Source organism: Peromyscus californicus, unplaced genomic scaffold, assembly GCF_007827085.1.
Source record: "Peromyscus californicus insignis strain IS unplaced genomic scaffold, ASM782708v3 Scaffold_10__1_contigs__length_136768540, whole genome shotgun sequence".
Taxonomy (NCBI): Eukaryota; Metazoa; Chordata; class Mammalia; order Rodentia; family Cricetidae; genus Peromyscus; species Peromyscus californicus.
In genome coordinates this window covers 112,611,512-112,628,438 of record NW_026294391.1, presented here as the reverse complement: position 1 = coordinate 112,628,438, position 16,927 = coordinate 112,611,512, and the positions used below count along the sequence as shown (strand labels likewise).

General features: G+C 42.0%; 2 long non-coding RNA genes across 30 annotated transcripts in view; one reads left to right on the top strand and one right to left on the bottom strand.

The window, feature by feature from the left end:
- The window catches only part of LOC128111105 (uncharacterized), a 90,135-nt gene that overhangs the window by 44,046 nt on the left and 29,162 nt on the right, over positions 1 to 16,927 (bottom strand). The window lies entirely within an intron of this gene.
- Positions 1 to 16,927, top strand: part of LOC128111070 (uncharacterized) — a 71,134-nt gene that overhangs the window by 42,911 nt on the left and 11,296 nt on the right. For 17 of the 19 annotated variants that reach the window (XR_008218476.1, XR_008218465.1, XR_008218461.1 and 14 more), the window contains 5 exons: positions 8,189 to 8,352; positions 9,481 to 9,632; positions 9,845 to 10,048; positions 11,668 to 11,802; positions 16,015 to 16,131. This is a non-coding gene — a long non-coding RNA (uncharacterized LOC128111070). The remainder of the gene's footprint in view (positions 1 to 8,188; positions 8,353 to 9,480; positions 9,633 to 9,844; positions 10,049 to 11,667; positions 11,803 to 16,014; positions 16,132 to 16,927) is intronic. The other 2 variants (XR_008218472.1, XR_008218478.1) reach the window with 2 other exon arrangements.

The window sequence follows — 16,927 nt, the reverse complement described above, 5'->3', positions numbered from 1 at the left end:
TTACAAGTTTTGAGGAAGGCTGTGGTTGGGGAGTTATTAAATGTCCATGTTTGGAGTCCTAACCTTTTTTTCTTTTCCTTATACAAAATATTTCATACATACCTAGGCACAGACTGCTTTTATAATGCTGGTCTGGATATTTTGAAGAATGTGAGGGTCTGGGGGATTCTTAAATGTCCAAGCTTGGCCTCCCCCAACCCCCTTTTTATAGACAGTATGGAGTTATGAGCTATTGAAGAGTCTAAATGGAAACCCTGCTGACTTAGGGCCCAGGAACAGGAAGCAGAGGGGCAGAGTTTCACAGTGCTTAGCTTAGAATATCAATCCCAAGCCACAGAGTCTCACTCTAAATTCTAATGTGAAAACACTGTTGGGACCTGAGGAAAAGGTAAGGTTGCCCATGATTATAGTTATGTGTAATCTCCATCCGTAACTTCTGGTGTTTGGTCAACTCTGGGCACATCATTACTTAGGTTCTGATGAGAAAGCTCTACAGTCCATGTTTCTGTTAGGGCGTCAGGATAAGTCCAGAAAGGCAGGGTCACTATGTGCAGGCAGCTGTTGGTCCACTCTGGTCACCTCACTCTCCATGTTCTGACAAGAAATCACCCTACTGACTGAGAGACCAGTTAGTTACTAGAGCACAGCTGTGCTGAGGTCCAGGAACAGGAAGTGGAGGGGCGGGATTTTGCACTGTTCAGCTTGCAATATGAATTTCCTAGCTGGTGTCATAGGGCAGGAAGGTGCCTCACTCTCCAGGTTCTGATGAGATAGATCTATAGTCCTTGTTTCTGTTTGGGCCTGAGAAGACACAGAAAGCCCAAGCAAGCACCCACAGTTGTAGTTGTCAGGAATCGCCATCTTCCGCCATGGCAAGGAATCATGGGAAGGATGCTCAGTGGCGCTGTGACTTTTGAAACTCCATCCTCATGATGGCAGTAGAGGTCCAAGAGGGATCTTGTGAGTGATTGTCTCCCACCCTTCCTGTCTGAAAAAACGCAACCCAGAGAGGAATGCACCAAAGAAGATGGCTGCCCTGATTTTTGTCCAGCTTTCAGTATTTAGAAAGTATTTCACTTTTTGTCTCATTTTGTATGTGAAACCAATCTGAGGCCTAACTGTAGCCAATGTCATAGGACCCTTTTCCTTCTGTTTTAGAGGACATTTCCCTTTTTGTTCATTTTCACTCTGTCCAACTGCCTAATGTTATTTAAAATTCTGGAACATTTAATTTTTGTAAATTTTACACAATAAGTATGTGCTGTGAGATTTAGAAGGGGCCGGGTGGTGGTGGTGCAAGCCTTTAATCCCAGCACTCGGGAGCCAGTGGCAGGTGGATCTTTGTGAGTTCAAGACCAGCCTGGTCTACACAGTGAGATCCAGGAAAGGCGCAAAGCTACACAGAGAAACCCTGTCTTGAAAAAACAAAACAACAACAACAACAAAAAAAGAGATTTAGAAGGCAAGTAACATAAAGTTAACACATGAATGGCAATGGTTATGGCTAAGGGATATTTTCATTTTCTTTTCTTTAACTGATAATTTTTCAGCCATTCCAGATTTTTCTGTTCGAGACAGTTTCTCTATGTAGTTTTTGGTGCCTGTCCTACATCTCACTCTGTAGACCAGGCTAGCCTTGAACTCACAGAGATCCACCTGGCGCTCCCTCCTGAGTGCTGGGATTAAAGGTGTGCACCACAACCACCTTGCTCCATTCCAAATCTTAAGTTTTTCTTAAAAGTCTGGCAGTGTTTATTTGTCATAATTTTCACACAGTAAAGACATACTATCAGAGTTGTAATAAAGTTCTTTGATGTTGAGCATGCAGAGCAGTGGATTTTCAAGAGAAGTGGGACTCTTGTCCTCCCCAGGCTTCTAAGTCTCTTTGATCTTACAATTACAAGTAGCTGAGTTCTCTGTGTCAGTGAAGATGCTTTGTTCGGTTGCTGTGATGGGGAAATACTTAGAGCCTCTTGCTTGTTAGGCAAAGTGCTCCCATTGCACATGCCAGGATTTCAGTTTGTTTTTCAGATGTCTCAAGCCTTCCCAAGTATTAGACAGTGGGCCTGCTAGAGATCTTAGAGCAGGCTAGCCTGAAGTCCTGAGTTGGATCTCTAGGATGCAAACAGTGGAAGGAGTGACCTCAGTCCTGCACTTGTCCTCCGATCCACATTAGGATGTAGTGTTAGCCCCACCACCAAACACACAGGCACTCACACACACAGAAAAGAAATGTGTGAAGACAAACGGGCCATTAAAAAATAGACAAGGACCAGGACAGGAGGACTCTATCCTCCAGCTAGGAGAGGTGAGGAAGAAGATTGATTAGGCTGCTAGTCTGAGTGATGGTGTAGGCCATGCATCAGTTTTAGGTCGGTGTGGAAATTCTGGGAGAATCTTTCCATTAAAAGATAGAGGGCAGGAGAGAAAGAGAGAAGGGGGGGGGGCAAAGAAAATTATCACAACCACTGAAAAAAAGAAATATTGAAAACAAAGCAGAAAACTAGGAGTAAAGATCTCAGAAAATGTCTATGAAGATTTTTTTCACCCAGGTGAGTAAAAATTGAAAAAAGTATCTGTGAAAATTTTTTCTCTAAGGTCAGAATCCATGAAGGACTCAAGACTCATAGTGCAGTGACAGCAGAGGAAAGTCTGCTAACTCTTGTTTCAGGGCAGAGCAGTAGGACACAAGCACCCCAAGAATGCACTAGTGAGTGACTGTTCTGGTTCTGTCCAGGATGGAGGCCTGTCCAAATTTATGGTGTCTCCATGTGCAGGTAACTGTTGGTCCTCTCTGTGCACCTCATTATCTACCTTTGATGAGAAAGCACCCTATTGTTGGAGAGACCAGTGCACAGCTGTGCTGAGGTCCAGGAAGAGGAAGTGGAGGGGCGGGGTTTTGTGCTGCTCAACTTGCCATATGAATCCAGTAGCTAGTGTCCTAGGGCAGGAAGGTGCCTGACTCTCCAGGTTCTAATGAGAAATTTCTACAGACCTCGTTTATGCTGGGGCCTCAGGAGAAGTCAAGAAGCCCAAGAAGGCACCCACAGTTGCAGTTTCTGCAATCGCCATCTTCCCGCAATGGCCAGGAATCATGGGAAGGAAGCTCAGTGGTGCTGTGACTTTTGAAACTGCAACCTCATGATGGCAGTAGTGCTTCAGGAAGGCTCAGGAGAGTGCCTGTCTCCCGCCCTTCCTGTCTGAAAAAAACGCCACCCAGAGACAAAGGCCCAAAAGAAGATGGCTGCCTTGAATGCTGCCCAGCTGTTAGTACTTTGAAAAGTATTTGGACTTGGTTTTTTAGATGAAGCCAACCTGAGGACTAACTCTAGCAAAGGTCATGAAACTAGTCACCTTCTGTTATGTAGCATATTTACCAATTTCTTCTTTATAACTCTTGTTTTACTTTGTACAGGCACCTAGTGTTATTTAAATTATGGTACTATTTATTTCCTGTGATTTATATACAGTAAAGATGACTATGAGATTTCAATGTTAAGTACCATGAAGTTAACATATGCAGGGCAATGTTTATAGCTGATGGTTACAATGCTTGGGTTCTATGCCCTTGCTGGTAGCAGGGAGCCAATTCCTGTGTAGGCTATGCAACTGATAATTCCTAATTTCTGATATGTAAGAAATATCCAAGCCTGGCGGTGGTGGTGCACGCCTTTAATCCCAGCACTCGGGAGGCAGAGGCAGGCCGATCTCTGTGAGTTCGAGGCCAGCCTGGTCTCCAAAGCGATTTCCAGGAAAGGCGCAAAGCTACAGACAAAACCTGTCTCGAAAAAACCAAAAAAAAAAAAAAGAAAAGAAAGAAAATCAGCTTTGAGGGTCTGATTAGATGGCTCAGTGATTAAAGAGCACTTGTTGATCATATAGAGGACTCAGGATTAACACCCAGCACCCACATGGTGCCTCACATCCACCTGTAACTCCCATTCTCAAAAAAACCAAAAAAAAAAAAGAAAAGAAAGAAAATCAGCTTTGAGGGTCTGATTAGATGGCTCAGTGATTAAAGAGCACTTGTTGATCATATAGAGGACTCAGGATTAACACCCAGCACCCACATGGTGCCTCACATCCACCTGTAACTCCCATTCTCAAAAAAACCAAAAAAAAAAAAGAAAAGAAAGAAAATCAGCTTTGAGGGTCTGATTAGATGGCTCAGTGATTAAAGAGCACTTGTTGATCATATAGAGGACTCAGGATTAACACCCAGCACCCACATGGTGGCTCACATCCACCTGTAACTCCCATTCCATGGCATCAGATTCCCTCTTTTGACTTCTAGGAATAAAAACACTCATGTGGTTCACGTACATTCCTAGAGGTCAAGCATCGATACATGGAAATTTAAAGGTAATTCAGCATCCATTGGTTCTGCTTTTGTAGCTTAGTTAGTAGATTGCTTGCCTACTATATAGGAACGGCGGGGTTTCATCCCCAGCATATCACAAATGCCATTGTGCTATACTACCATCCCTCAGCCACCAATAGTATCAAGTCAGAGAATATCTAGGAATTATCCTTTAGAATGTCTAAGAATTATATGAAATTCTTGAGTTATAATAAATAAAGAAAAAATTTGAGCCTTGGATATACCCATTAATGAAAACTTTTATAAGGATATATATATCTTATAGATTATCTTAAGTACATCTTAAATATCTTATATTATAATAATTAAATACATCTTAAGTATCTTATACTACAATAATTAAATATATCTTAAGTATCTTATAATACATATACACATAATCTTTATGTACATGGAAAGTATGAAATACAGAGATTTATACTATCCACTGTCTTCACTTTGTACTTAATTACATTGAAAGAAAGCATTTACATTAAGTTATTTTCATGCATGTGTAGTTGTTTATAAACTATGTTAGTTGTCATATAGGATAGTTGGTGTCATGTATCTGTTTATCTTTGTAAAAACAGATACTGGGGCTGTGAAGATCGTGGAGGCACTTGCTCCCCAGTCTGAGTACATGAATCCTGTACCTGGAAATCCAATAGTAGAAGAAAAGAGCAGATTCCTGCAGTCTGTCCTCTGACAAGTACATGTGTTCATATGCAAAAAGTAAATAGATAAATGTATATCAACTTTCAACAGGGAAGGAGATACTAAATATTTGAATATAGTAAGGTGTGAAAAAACTCACTTCAAGTGTTGCTACAATAGACACCTGGTATTTTACAAACTACAGCACACACCTTAATTTGTAGGTCATGTTCAGAGAACCTTATAAAGAAGCAATATATTGCTATTTAAAACAATGAAAGATAACCATCCAAAACGATATCAGTTGTTTAACAGGCTGATGTTAAAGACAACTTAGTAATTCGTAAACACTGGGCAGGTCTGATAAGGGATAAACTAATGAGTGCACACACAAATACAAACACACACACACATACACACACACAGGCATAAGATGATAATAAAAAGAAGTTGAAAAAATACTTCATAGAAGGAATATGTTTTGTTGCTGTTTTCCATTTTAAATGGAGAACTGAAGAATGAATGAGGTCTCTATCTCCTAGTGGAAATTCATTCCATATGCAGGGACCTCAGGTTATAAAGTAGTGACTGATGTGAGCTGTCTCTGCCTCTTCTTAGATCTTTTGAAAAAGAGTTGCCAATATTCAACTCAGAGTATGAAATATGGTGATGGACTATAGCATGGCCTGTGAAGACAGCCTGGTAAAAGAGGAGGTGGTTATATGCTGACTGGTAGCTGCATCTGATCTTTCAGGACCCAAACTTCAGTCTTCATTTCAGACAAGATCCACCCATCTTGCAAAATCTAAGAATTCGATGAGCTTGAAATGCTCAGTGGAAGGAAATACACCCATATAGTACCAGGAGGGAGAAACTCAACTTCTGAGAAAAGACGCATAGTGGGTAATGGTGGGTTGAGGCCAAGGATTGCGTTCACATAGAACTAAAAATCCAGAGCACCAGTTCACATTAAAGTAATCTTGTCCCTTGGGCAAAATGCAAACAGCCATATTTCTTGGGGCCTTTGTCCTTGTTTGGCATTTTTTTCACACAGAAGGGTAGAAGAAGAACCCTCAGAGATGGTTTATGCACACCTAGGCAGGACTCTACTGCCCCCATGAATAAGTAGTTTCAATATTGACAGCACCATTCCAGGTTCCTGCCTATTCTTAGGGCAAGGCCTATCTGTACAGACCTGGAAGAGGTCCAGGACACATCTTGGGCTTCCTTGCTTTGCTCTAAGACCCTAAGAGAAACTGTATGCTAGTATTTTCCAGATGTTATAATTATTGAAGCAGTGACATGTCCTGATTGAATAGTCTGGTGTTGTTTTCTATACAAATATTATTCTTTGTCATGACTGCATCAAAAGAAACAGAAGTAGATATCTTGAGAACTAATGAGTGCTTATTTTAATGTGATCCTTTAATTTTAGTGTTGCCCTTTAACAAAAACTGCTTTGTTTTACACATCTGTGTACAAGTGTATTTTTTAAAAGAGGCAACAGATTTTTCCAAATAATGAAAGTGGAATCTTGAGGCTAGGTGTTGAAGCTAATGGGTAGAGTACTAGCCTAACAGGCATGAGACCTTTTGTTTGATCCTGGGCACTCCATCAACAGTGGAGGCAGCCTGCAGTCAGAGCACTAGAAGGTGCTGGCAGGAACATCTGAAGTTTCAGGTCATGCTAGGCTACATGGAAGGGGTGTAGGGGGTTAAGTTAGCCTGGGCTGAGAAACTCCCTTAAAATCAAAACTCCTTTTAAGGAAGGCGTCAAAGATAGTTTAATGGTATTGAAGAGTTCTCTTGCTGCTGTTTTTGACAGTAAGTGTTCACTGATACTGAAATGTATAAACGAAATCTATTAGCCTATGTTAAAGCCAACTGCAAGGATTATTATAATTGTAAATATTATCATATACTTTTGATCATTGTAAGGATTATTATGTAAGGAGTATTTCTAAGTCTTTAGAAAAAGTATCACTTGCAAACATATCTGTAGTAATAGAGAATACGGCAAGTACAGTTAGTACAGATTCCTTCCTCTAGCCCGTGAATTCAGAATTCTGAAAACATTCTTTTCCCTCTTTATGTGAAATGTCTCTCATGTTTTGACAGCGGCACAGTATGGAACATAACCTGCTGGGCAGAAATGCACAAATGAATTTTTAAAATCCATCTGGCTAAAGCACAGAACACATTGAATTTCTGGGAAATGAAACCTTTTGCTGAGGTGGATTGCCAGAACCCAGAAGGCTAAAACAAGGAGGGTCATGAGTTATATGTTGGACTTAGGCGGAGTATATACCATGGGGTAGGTTCCAGATAGGCCTGGATATACAGGGAGACGCTTTAAAAAATAAATAGGAAGAAAGAGAAAAGGAAAACAAAAATGTCTCACAGCAACCCCATCCAATGTGAAAATCATTAACAGAACCAAGAGTAAAAAAATCATTAAACGTCTGAAAACATTTGACCAAGGTCCATGCCCTTATCTCTTCTTGTTAGTTTTTTTTTTTTTTTTTTTTTAATTTTTTCGAGACAAGGTTTCTCTGTGTAACAGTCCTAGCTGTGCTGGAATTTGCTTTGTAGACCAGGCTGGCCTGGAACTCAGAGATCCTCCTGCCTCTGAGTCCCAAGTGCTGGGATTAAAGGTGTGTGCCACCACCACCAGGCCTTGCTTTATATTTTAGGCATGACACTGTTGTTTAGAAGGTTCCCCTTGCTCTGAGCCATCCTAAGCACTACAGGCTCTTATGCTTCCCATGGAACAGGACTGTACATATACTCCAACAGAAGCCTTGAAGGACTCAAGGGTCAGAGTGCAGTGATATAGATAAAGGAAAGCCTACTAACTTGTTTCAGGGGAGAGGAGCAGGACACAAGGGTCCCGAAGACTGAACTAATGTTCTCTTGTTCTGTCCGGGATGGAGGCCCATCCCCAGCATCGGCTCTTGCCATGTACAGGAAGCTGTTGCTCTTCTCTAGTCCAGTACTAATGAGAAAAGCACCCTATTGATTGAGAGACCAGTGCACAGGAACAGGAAGTGGAGGGGCGGTGTTTTGCACTGCTCCCCTTGCAATATGAATCTACTAGCTGGTGTCCTAGAGCAGGAAGGCACCTCCCTCTCCAGGTTTTCATGAGAAAATTCCACAGACCTCATTTCTGTTGCAGCCCGAGGAGAAGTCACGGAAGCCCAAGAAGGCACCCACAGTTGATCTAGTTTCTGCAATCGCCATCTTCCGCCATGGCTAAGAATCATGGGAAGAAAGCTCAGTGGCGCTGTGACTTTTGAAACTGCAACCTCATGATGGCAGTAGAGCTCTAGGAGGCATCTTGTGAGTGCTTTTCTCCCGCCCTTCCTGTCTGAAAAAAATGCCACTCAAAGACAAAGGCCCCACAAAAGATGGCTGCCCTTAGTTTTGTCCACTTTGTGTACTACAGTGTTTTGCATCCTTTTGACCACATTTTGAGTTAGCACACAACATAGAACTGTTTTCCTTTTCTTATGGAGGATGTTTCTCATTTCCTTGATTTTTACCCTTTCTAGTACTGTCTTCTTAAAATTTTGGTCCCATTAATTTGTTGTAGGTTTTATGTGATAAAATTATAATGGGAGATTTATAATTCAAGGATTATGTTAACCCATGCAGTACAAGGGAAATAGCTGAGAGGTTCATTGCTTGTATAGCATGCCCAAGTCCCCTGAGTTTTAATTACTAATACTGGGGGTGGGGGTGCTAATGCCTAGTTTATGCTACTGGGAATTTCCCAATTCTTAATGCTGTGAGAAACTTTTATGTAAGTAAATCTTACTTATGAGGATGGAATTGTAACAAAAGAATTAATATTAATGATGAGCTCTATTGACAGGGTTTGTTGTGCCACAGGCCTGGCAGTGGTGACAAATGTGTTTAATCCCAGTACTGGGGAGGTACAACATAAAAATGAGCTCTCTTCATTTCACTGTCAGTATTTTATTAATCATTTTAATGAATGTTTTGTGTGTATGAATCTATTATTATTATTATTATTATTATTATTATTATTATTATTATTATTATTTTGAGGCAGGATTACTCTGTGTAACAGTCCTAGCTGTCCTGGAACTCACTTTGTAGACCAGGCTAGCTTCAAACTCACAGAGCACAGAGATCCACCTGTCTCTGTCTCCCAAGTGCTGGGATTAAATTCCCAGTGCAATTTTTAGGGTGACTTATGTCTACTATCTGGTTGGAATTTATAGGCCTGTCAGTATTTGTTTCACTCCAAATACAATGGAGCATTGTATCTTGAGACCTTCATGACAGGCAAGTAGTCAACCTCCAGCTGGACACCCAGGTCCCTTAGCCTGGCTCACGATGTGGGTATGGTGCCTAGGGAAAATGTGAAGTGCATCTGGCAGAGAAGCAGGTCTCCTGGTTTCTAGATTTGATTGATAGGCAGCATTTTCTTCTTCTACCTAGAACTGAAACCTAAGATTTCACCTCAAGACCACAAGACAGTCATCCACCTGGAGTAAGCACTGGAAGTAGAATGCTGCTGGCAGAAGAAGAAACTGAAGGCTTGCTCATTGACTGGCCAGTGACCTCTTCAAAATAGATGATGCCTGAGGAAGGTGGGTGGGTACCTCAGATCTCCCTGTCTTTCCTGCTGGCTTAGATCTAATAAATTCCATGTACTTTCCTTCTTCCATTATTTGGAGTTTTGTCTTTTCTGTTTTGATGGTGGATTCTGATGAAGGTACAGATCCACTGGCTGTGGCATTGACATACAATTAAAATGGAAGCGAAACTAACTCTCAGTAAATCACTTTTCCTCCCTTTGCAGGAAGAAGGCAGGGCTGCCACAGTTGCTGGACTCTGCCTCTGCACTGTAGTTTTTTTCAGATTGGAAAGGCGGGAGCAGAGAGGCATGTGACTGGTGCCTTCTGTGCTGTGGGTCAACACTGCCATCATGCGGAAAATGTTTTGTATATCCTCGCTCATGCACACACTGCTTCTTCCTCAGTGCTGCTTTGAGCCGTTTTTGAAGGTGAGTGTTAGCGCAATTCATAAATAGCAGAGCTTGGCCTCCTTCCATTTTCTCTTTGTGTTTTCTGTAGGTAGACTGGAATCATGGGACCCTTCAGAGTCTTAATGCAGATCCTGTTGACTGAGGGCCCAGTTAGTAGTGCAAGGCTGAGCTGAGGTCCAGGAAGAGGAAGTGGAGGGGCGGGGTTTTGCATTGCTCAGCTTGCAGTATGAATCAACTAGGTGGTGTCCTAGGGTGGTAAGGCGCCCACTCTCCAGATTCTTGTGAGAAAACTCTACAGTCAGTGTTTCTTTTTTGGACTGAGATTTCAATGAAGCCTAAGTAGGCACCCACAGTTGTTTGGAATCGCCATCTTCCTCCATGGCTAAGAATCATGGGAAGGAAGCTCTGTGGCGCTGTGACTTTTGAAACTCCATCCTCATGATGGCAGTAAAGGTCCAAGAGGAAGCTTGTGAGTTCTTGTCTCCCGCCCCTCCTGTCTGAAAAAAACCGCCACCCAGGGACAAAGGCCCCAAAGATGGCTGCCCTGAGTTTTGCTTACCTTTGAGTACTTTGAAAAGTGTTTGTGTGTGTGTGTCTTATTTTCCACAATTGGCCAAAGTAAGGCTTAAATTTAGCGGAGGACACAGGACTCTTTTTTAGTCTATTATAGACTATATTTCCATTTCCTTCGTTTTCACTTTGTCCAGCTGCCTAGTGTTATTTCAAATTTGGTACTCTTATTTTCTTGTAATTTTGAGAGACTAAAGATGTCCTCTGAGATTTAGGAGAGTACTAGAAGTTAACACATGCAGGCCAATGGCTACTGCTACACTTGTGTTGTATGCCCTAGGCCCTGCCTGGTTTTGAGCCGCAATTCTGGCTTCCCTCAGTGTTTCCCATGTTGGAATAGTTTCAGTTGTATTTTATTTTTGTCTTTCAATGTGAAGCCAATCTAAGGCCTAACTGTAGCCAATGTCTTGGGACTCTTTTCCTTTTGTGAATGTAGACTCTTTCCCATTTCCTTATTTTTAACTGTTTATTTTCATTCCTTTTAGCTACTTAATGGTGTCCTTAAAAGTCTTGTAATATTTATTTGCTTTAATTTTCACATAATGAAGATCCTTAGGAGGTTTAGAAACAAAGTTTACCCACACAGGGCAATGGGTATTGCTAAGGTATTACAATCCTTGCCTAACATTACCTAGAGCCTGGGTTTATTCCCCATGACTGGAATGGTTAGTCTTTCTCATATATAGTTTATGCCATAGGGAATTTCATAGTCCCAATATTGTGAAAAATATCCATGGCAGTAAATCTTACCTATAATATTGTTAGGATGCAATTGTAGAAATGAATTAATGGTATTAATGGGTCTTTCTCCTCCCTCCATCTTATTCCCCCCTTCCTTCTTCCTCTCCCTTTTTTCTTTGTCACTCAACTCCACTCCCTCTCTTTCTTTTCCTCTCAGTGTGTATACCTCAAGGCAAAATTGTAGTATTACATTGACTAGCCTATATTTTGTTTGAAAGTAGTTAGCTCTAATGAACAATCCTGTATCTTATACATGTAAGAGGAGCTGCTAATGGTGCTTGCTTTGGGTAATGATATTTACATTAGTTTCCATTTGTTCTTCATAGATGTGAATACTGCAAAGATAATTCCAGAAGCTGGCTCTCGATGCTTCTATTGACTCATGCCTGTAATCCCAGCACTCACAAGGCTGGAGGAGGATGATAGCTGTGAGGCTGAGGATAGTTTGGCCTCCATACACAGTGAGTTCTATGATGATTTTTAAAATATTCCTTTTTTTCTTTTTCTTTTCTTTTCTTTTTTTTTTTTTCCGTCTTTTGAGACAGGGTATCTCTATGCAACATTCCTAGATGTCCTGGAACTCACTTTGTAGACCTGGCTGGCCTTGATGTCACTGAGATCTGCTTGCCTCTGCCTCCCAAGTGTGGGGAATAAATGAGTACACCACCACTGGGCTTTAAAATACTCTTAATTGGAGAATGTATCTTGAATAAAACATGCTAAAAAGTATTCCTTCAAAATGTTTTACTGACCTTATGGAACTAAGCAATCTGTATTTAATTAATTGAACATAAGGTACTTATTTTAAAATACACAATAATTGGTTTATTGTTTATTTATTGATTTACATTTCTGTAATAAGTGTTAAGAAAATTTTGAAATGAGTCTAGAAGAGTAACTCAGATTAATTAAATGTATTAATTAAATGCATTAATTTACAGATACTATATATAATACATATATACTGTAATACAATAATCACATCATATTATGTTAATTTTAAATAGCATGTCTACTTAGTTTAATAGTCAGGTGACTTGAATGAGAGAATGTCAAGTAGTATTTGTGTTTCTTGGGTATCCTCCAGTCCCACATCTTTCATGAACATAACCAGAACATATTCCATGGTCCTTTTCTTTACCATTTTCTCCTTCTAAGGTAGACCCTTGTTTATTTGGCATTTTTGTCCCTTTTCTTGAATTAGTTACCTTCCCTGGACACTGCTACTTTTGCTTACCAGAAATCAGTTGCTTATATTAATTCATAAAACCCTCTAATAAACATATTTGTGACATTGAATAATTTTATTGTAAATTTTTCCTGGATGTTTTCTCTATGTATGAATCTATTCTGGAGGCTAAGAGAATTCACAGAAAAATAAGATATTCAGTAATTTGATATTGCTTTCATACATCAGAGTCTAAGAACTGGCCAATATTAATAATTTTCAGAACTCTGGCCATTCAGAGGCCTGCATCTAATAATCTGTACCACAAACTCATATATTGCATCATGTATTAAAGAGTAATAAATAGTATATGCACCTATTGTAAGGTTTTGGTCCTTATTTACGTCTTTTAATTACGTCATCAGCCTTCGCCGGCTTCCCAGCCTAAAAAGCGGTTGGGCCCTCTGTGGGCTCTCTCTCTGTCCCCTCTACCCTTTGCGCTCCTTCCCCCCGTCGGTCCTCCTCTCTCCCTCTCCCCCGCTTCTCTCTCTCTCTCTCTCTCTTTCTTTCTGTCTTTCTCTGTCTCCCCCCCCCCCCCCCCAAATAAAGCTCTAAAAAGGTAACCATGGCTAAGATTCTTTCAATCAGCACGCTCCTCCGCGGGCACGCTCCTCCGCGGGCATGGCCGCCGCGGGCGGTGACCAGCCACGAGGGGCAGCTCGGCGGCATAACCAACATTGGTGCCATTCAGACTCGAATACACCACCGCACACCGAGGACCTGCTGACTGCTGCTGCTTGCCGCCTCTTCCCCCATCCAGCGAGACAGCGAGACCGCGAGTGCACGCGCGTCCCTCGCCGCCTCCGCTGGACCCCCACACCGCCACCGCCATGATTCTTCACCACAGTAAGTCCGCCGTTCTCGCGCGGTTGTAGTCTGAGCTATATTATTTGCGACGGACACCCCGGGGGTTGTCCTCGAGCTGCACCAGCACCGGCACATTTCCGTTTCTGACGAGAAAGTAAATGCTGTCTTGGTCTACCGGGTGGATCAACTGTGGCGCAGCTCCAGCCCTTCACATCCCTTGACGAAGAGGATGGTGAACTTGAGCTGATTCATGGATCTCTCTCCACTCTTTGGGGATGCCCAAGATTGTAGTCTGATCCCGGTTTATTATTTTAATTTTTTATTTTTTTTCTCTCGGCTACACCCATGCGACAAAAGGGTGGATATTTTGGTGGATAGGGGCGGGCACTAGCAAACCTGGTCTCATAACAGTGTAAATCTGGCCGCATAACTGAGTCGCGGGAACTTCTGCCAGAGAACGGGCAAATAAGAGTCACTTTATCTCCAAGCTTTCTGCTAAAGTTCTGAAACCCTGCTCCTTCCCCACTTCTGCATCTCCACGTGCAACCTTTTCTGTCTAACTTCTGCAGGCGGTGGGCGGGCTCAAGTGGGCGGGCTTGGGCGGCTTCTAGGACTCACCCTAACTCACCTTAACTCCACCCACTCGTTCTCAAACTGCCTTGAGAAGCACAGACGGGTCTAAAAGCGGCTAAGATCCATACAAATAAGTTTACAGTAGTCAGGATGGCTCTTAAGCCAAAAAAACAGCTTATAGTCTCAGACAAGTCTTCCAAAAAGGATCGGTTTATAGTCTGCCTACTGGCAGATCTTCCAAAAGCTGTCCTTAAGCCATCAATCAGCAGGAAAAAAAAAAATTCAGGACATAGAGTAAAATTCGTCTCTTGTTCCCCAGACCTCCCCGACTAAAACTTAAGCATCTGGAGAGCAAGGCTCCTGACCCCACAGGCAAAAGAGTCATCTGTGGCATTTAAGGTGTGCCAGGGAAGAAATAAAAGCCCGAAAACAAAATTGCCAAGTGCTGGCACTTGCTGACTCCCAAAAGCTGTTGGGTCCCTGTTTTAAGTGAGAAAAAGGCCACGGGCTAGAGAATGCCCTGCCAGGCCATCGACAGCCTTGTTAAAAGTGCCACCTAGAAAGACAGAGTCAGCTGACTGCCCCCAGGCACCAAGATGCATGGGTACATCAAGCTAAGACCTTCAGCAGACCTAGGCTTGGCTACAGACATGGCAGGGAACCCAGAACGCAGCAGGGAAGCGATCTGTTTCTTTCCTTCTGGACACCAAAGCCACTGACTCAGTCCTGGGAGTTTTGGGATGCCACCTCTCCTTTATTGTTGGGTACAGAGGACAGCCTTACCACCTCACCTGATTTAATTGCACTTTCAGAGTTACTTAATAAAAAAAGATTTCCACCTAAAATAAGAGCTCATTGCTTCATTCCAGATCCACTGCCTGTGTTTCTCATGTGCATACAGACAGGGCCCTGGTCTTTGCCTTGTCCCTAATTCCAAAAAAAAAAAAAAATTTCTCATGTACCACAAGCTTTTCTCTTCCCAGTTTCCTGTTCTAACTCACTGTTCAGCTAATGGTACAGGACCACCACAGAACCGGAGACCAGAGATCATCAAATAAAAAACTGTAACAGCTAAAAGGCATTTACACCCCTAGACCCAAAAGCGTCTGGGCGCTACAAAAAGACTTTAATGTAAACATCTATTACTATGAGATGCTTTTAACAATTGATCACCTGTCTCCTAAATGCTGAACCAGTAAAGGAAACAGGTACTTTAAAATAATCTGTCTCTGATAAAGCTTAACATGTTTCAAAATCCATAGGGACAGGCCGGATCTACCTCAGATAAATGTCAACATAAAATAATAATGATTCTTTTCTCTCTCTAAGTTTTTTCTGTGTCACCAGCATCTTGTCAAACAGAAAGTTCCCAGCCACAGCCAAGAGGGATACATGTCTCCAGAGCAAACGGATGACAGACAGCATCCCACAACGCCTGTCTACCTCGGAAGACTCCCCTTCTCCATTCCCCCAAGAGCCAACCAACGTCCAAAAGTCAGCTGGAAGCAGTTTTTGAGAGGAACGACGCCCCTAGTCCCATCTACCTGCTTTTTTATAATAAGGGAAAGTCTGGGATGTAAGGTTTTGGTCCTTATTTACGTCTTTTAATTACGTCATCAGCCTTCGCCGGCTTCCCAGCCTAAAAAGCGGTTGGGCCCTCTGTGGGCTCTCTCTCTGTCCCCTCTCCTTTGCGCTCCTTACCCCCGTTGGTCCCCCTCTCCCCCCCCCCCGTCTCTCTCTCTTTCTCTCTCTCCCTCTCTCTGTCTTTCTCTGTCTCTCCCCCCCCCCCCCAAATAAAGCTCTAAAAAGGTAACCATGGCTAAGATTCTTTCAATCAGCACGCTCCTCCGCGGGCACGCTCCTCCGCGGGCATGGCCGCCGCGGGCGGTGACCAGCCACGAGGGGCAGCTCGGCGGCATAACCAACACCTATAACTTCCACTTGAGTTTGGCTGAAAAACTTTATAGCATGTATAATTAAGTTGTGAACTTTTTAAATATGATATGTATTCACTGACTTTGCTGTAGTATTGGGCTTTGATGGCTTTGTATTTTATTCTTTCCAGGCATAGCTCATGGTGTGTCAGTGTGTCCTAAATTAGCTGTGAATCTGTTATGTTGTCCCTTCTGGTCAGCAACCTCTGATTGTCAACCCTGAACATTTGTACTGGTGGGAATCACAGGTAAGTGCCTCCATGCACAGCTCTAAATATAAAATTTTATGGTAAGAATTCAGGACAAGAACATGAGAAAAAAGACTCCAGAGTTGGCTCAGCAGTTAAGAGAATTTCCTGTTCTTCCAAAAGCACCTGAGTTTGGTTTGGGCAACCAAGTCAATATACTAATAGCTACAAGATAACTATAGCTACAGGGCTCTGACCCACCCTTTTGGCCTCTATGGATAAATGCACACACATAGTATATATTCATATGCACACAGAGATAAATATAAAATATAAACAAACCATTTTAATGAGAATAAAAACCTGGCTGTACAATGCAGGCTTTCCAAACTTATGACTTTGTCTAATACTGTCCAGCAATCTTAAACTAAAGTATCAGTTAAAAAAAAACCTTTCTCTTGTGTACCCTTCGCTCATGGCTGGAGGTTCTTTTACTAAATGTATCTCCCTCCCTTGATGTCCATCCTGAAATCGACATTACAACTGTTACAATTAACTCAAACTTTGCATTTGAAAAGGTTTGGTTTAAATGCATATTTATTTATGTATATTTCGTTGTCTACAGTGAACTCTGAGTAGGCACTGGGATAGATATAGTAAAGTTGTAAAACTTCATCAGGATGCAATACAAAGTTTAATGCCAGTGCTTTCCTCTTGGTTAGCTCCTAAGTGCTTTCTGAATCCTATGTGTGAAAAATATCTTAAGTATTAATGAGGGAAAAAAATAACACTGAGACTCAACTGAAAAAAAAGAACTAAGAACAAGGCGTAGATACTGAAACCTTGGAAAACAGCC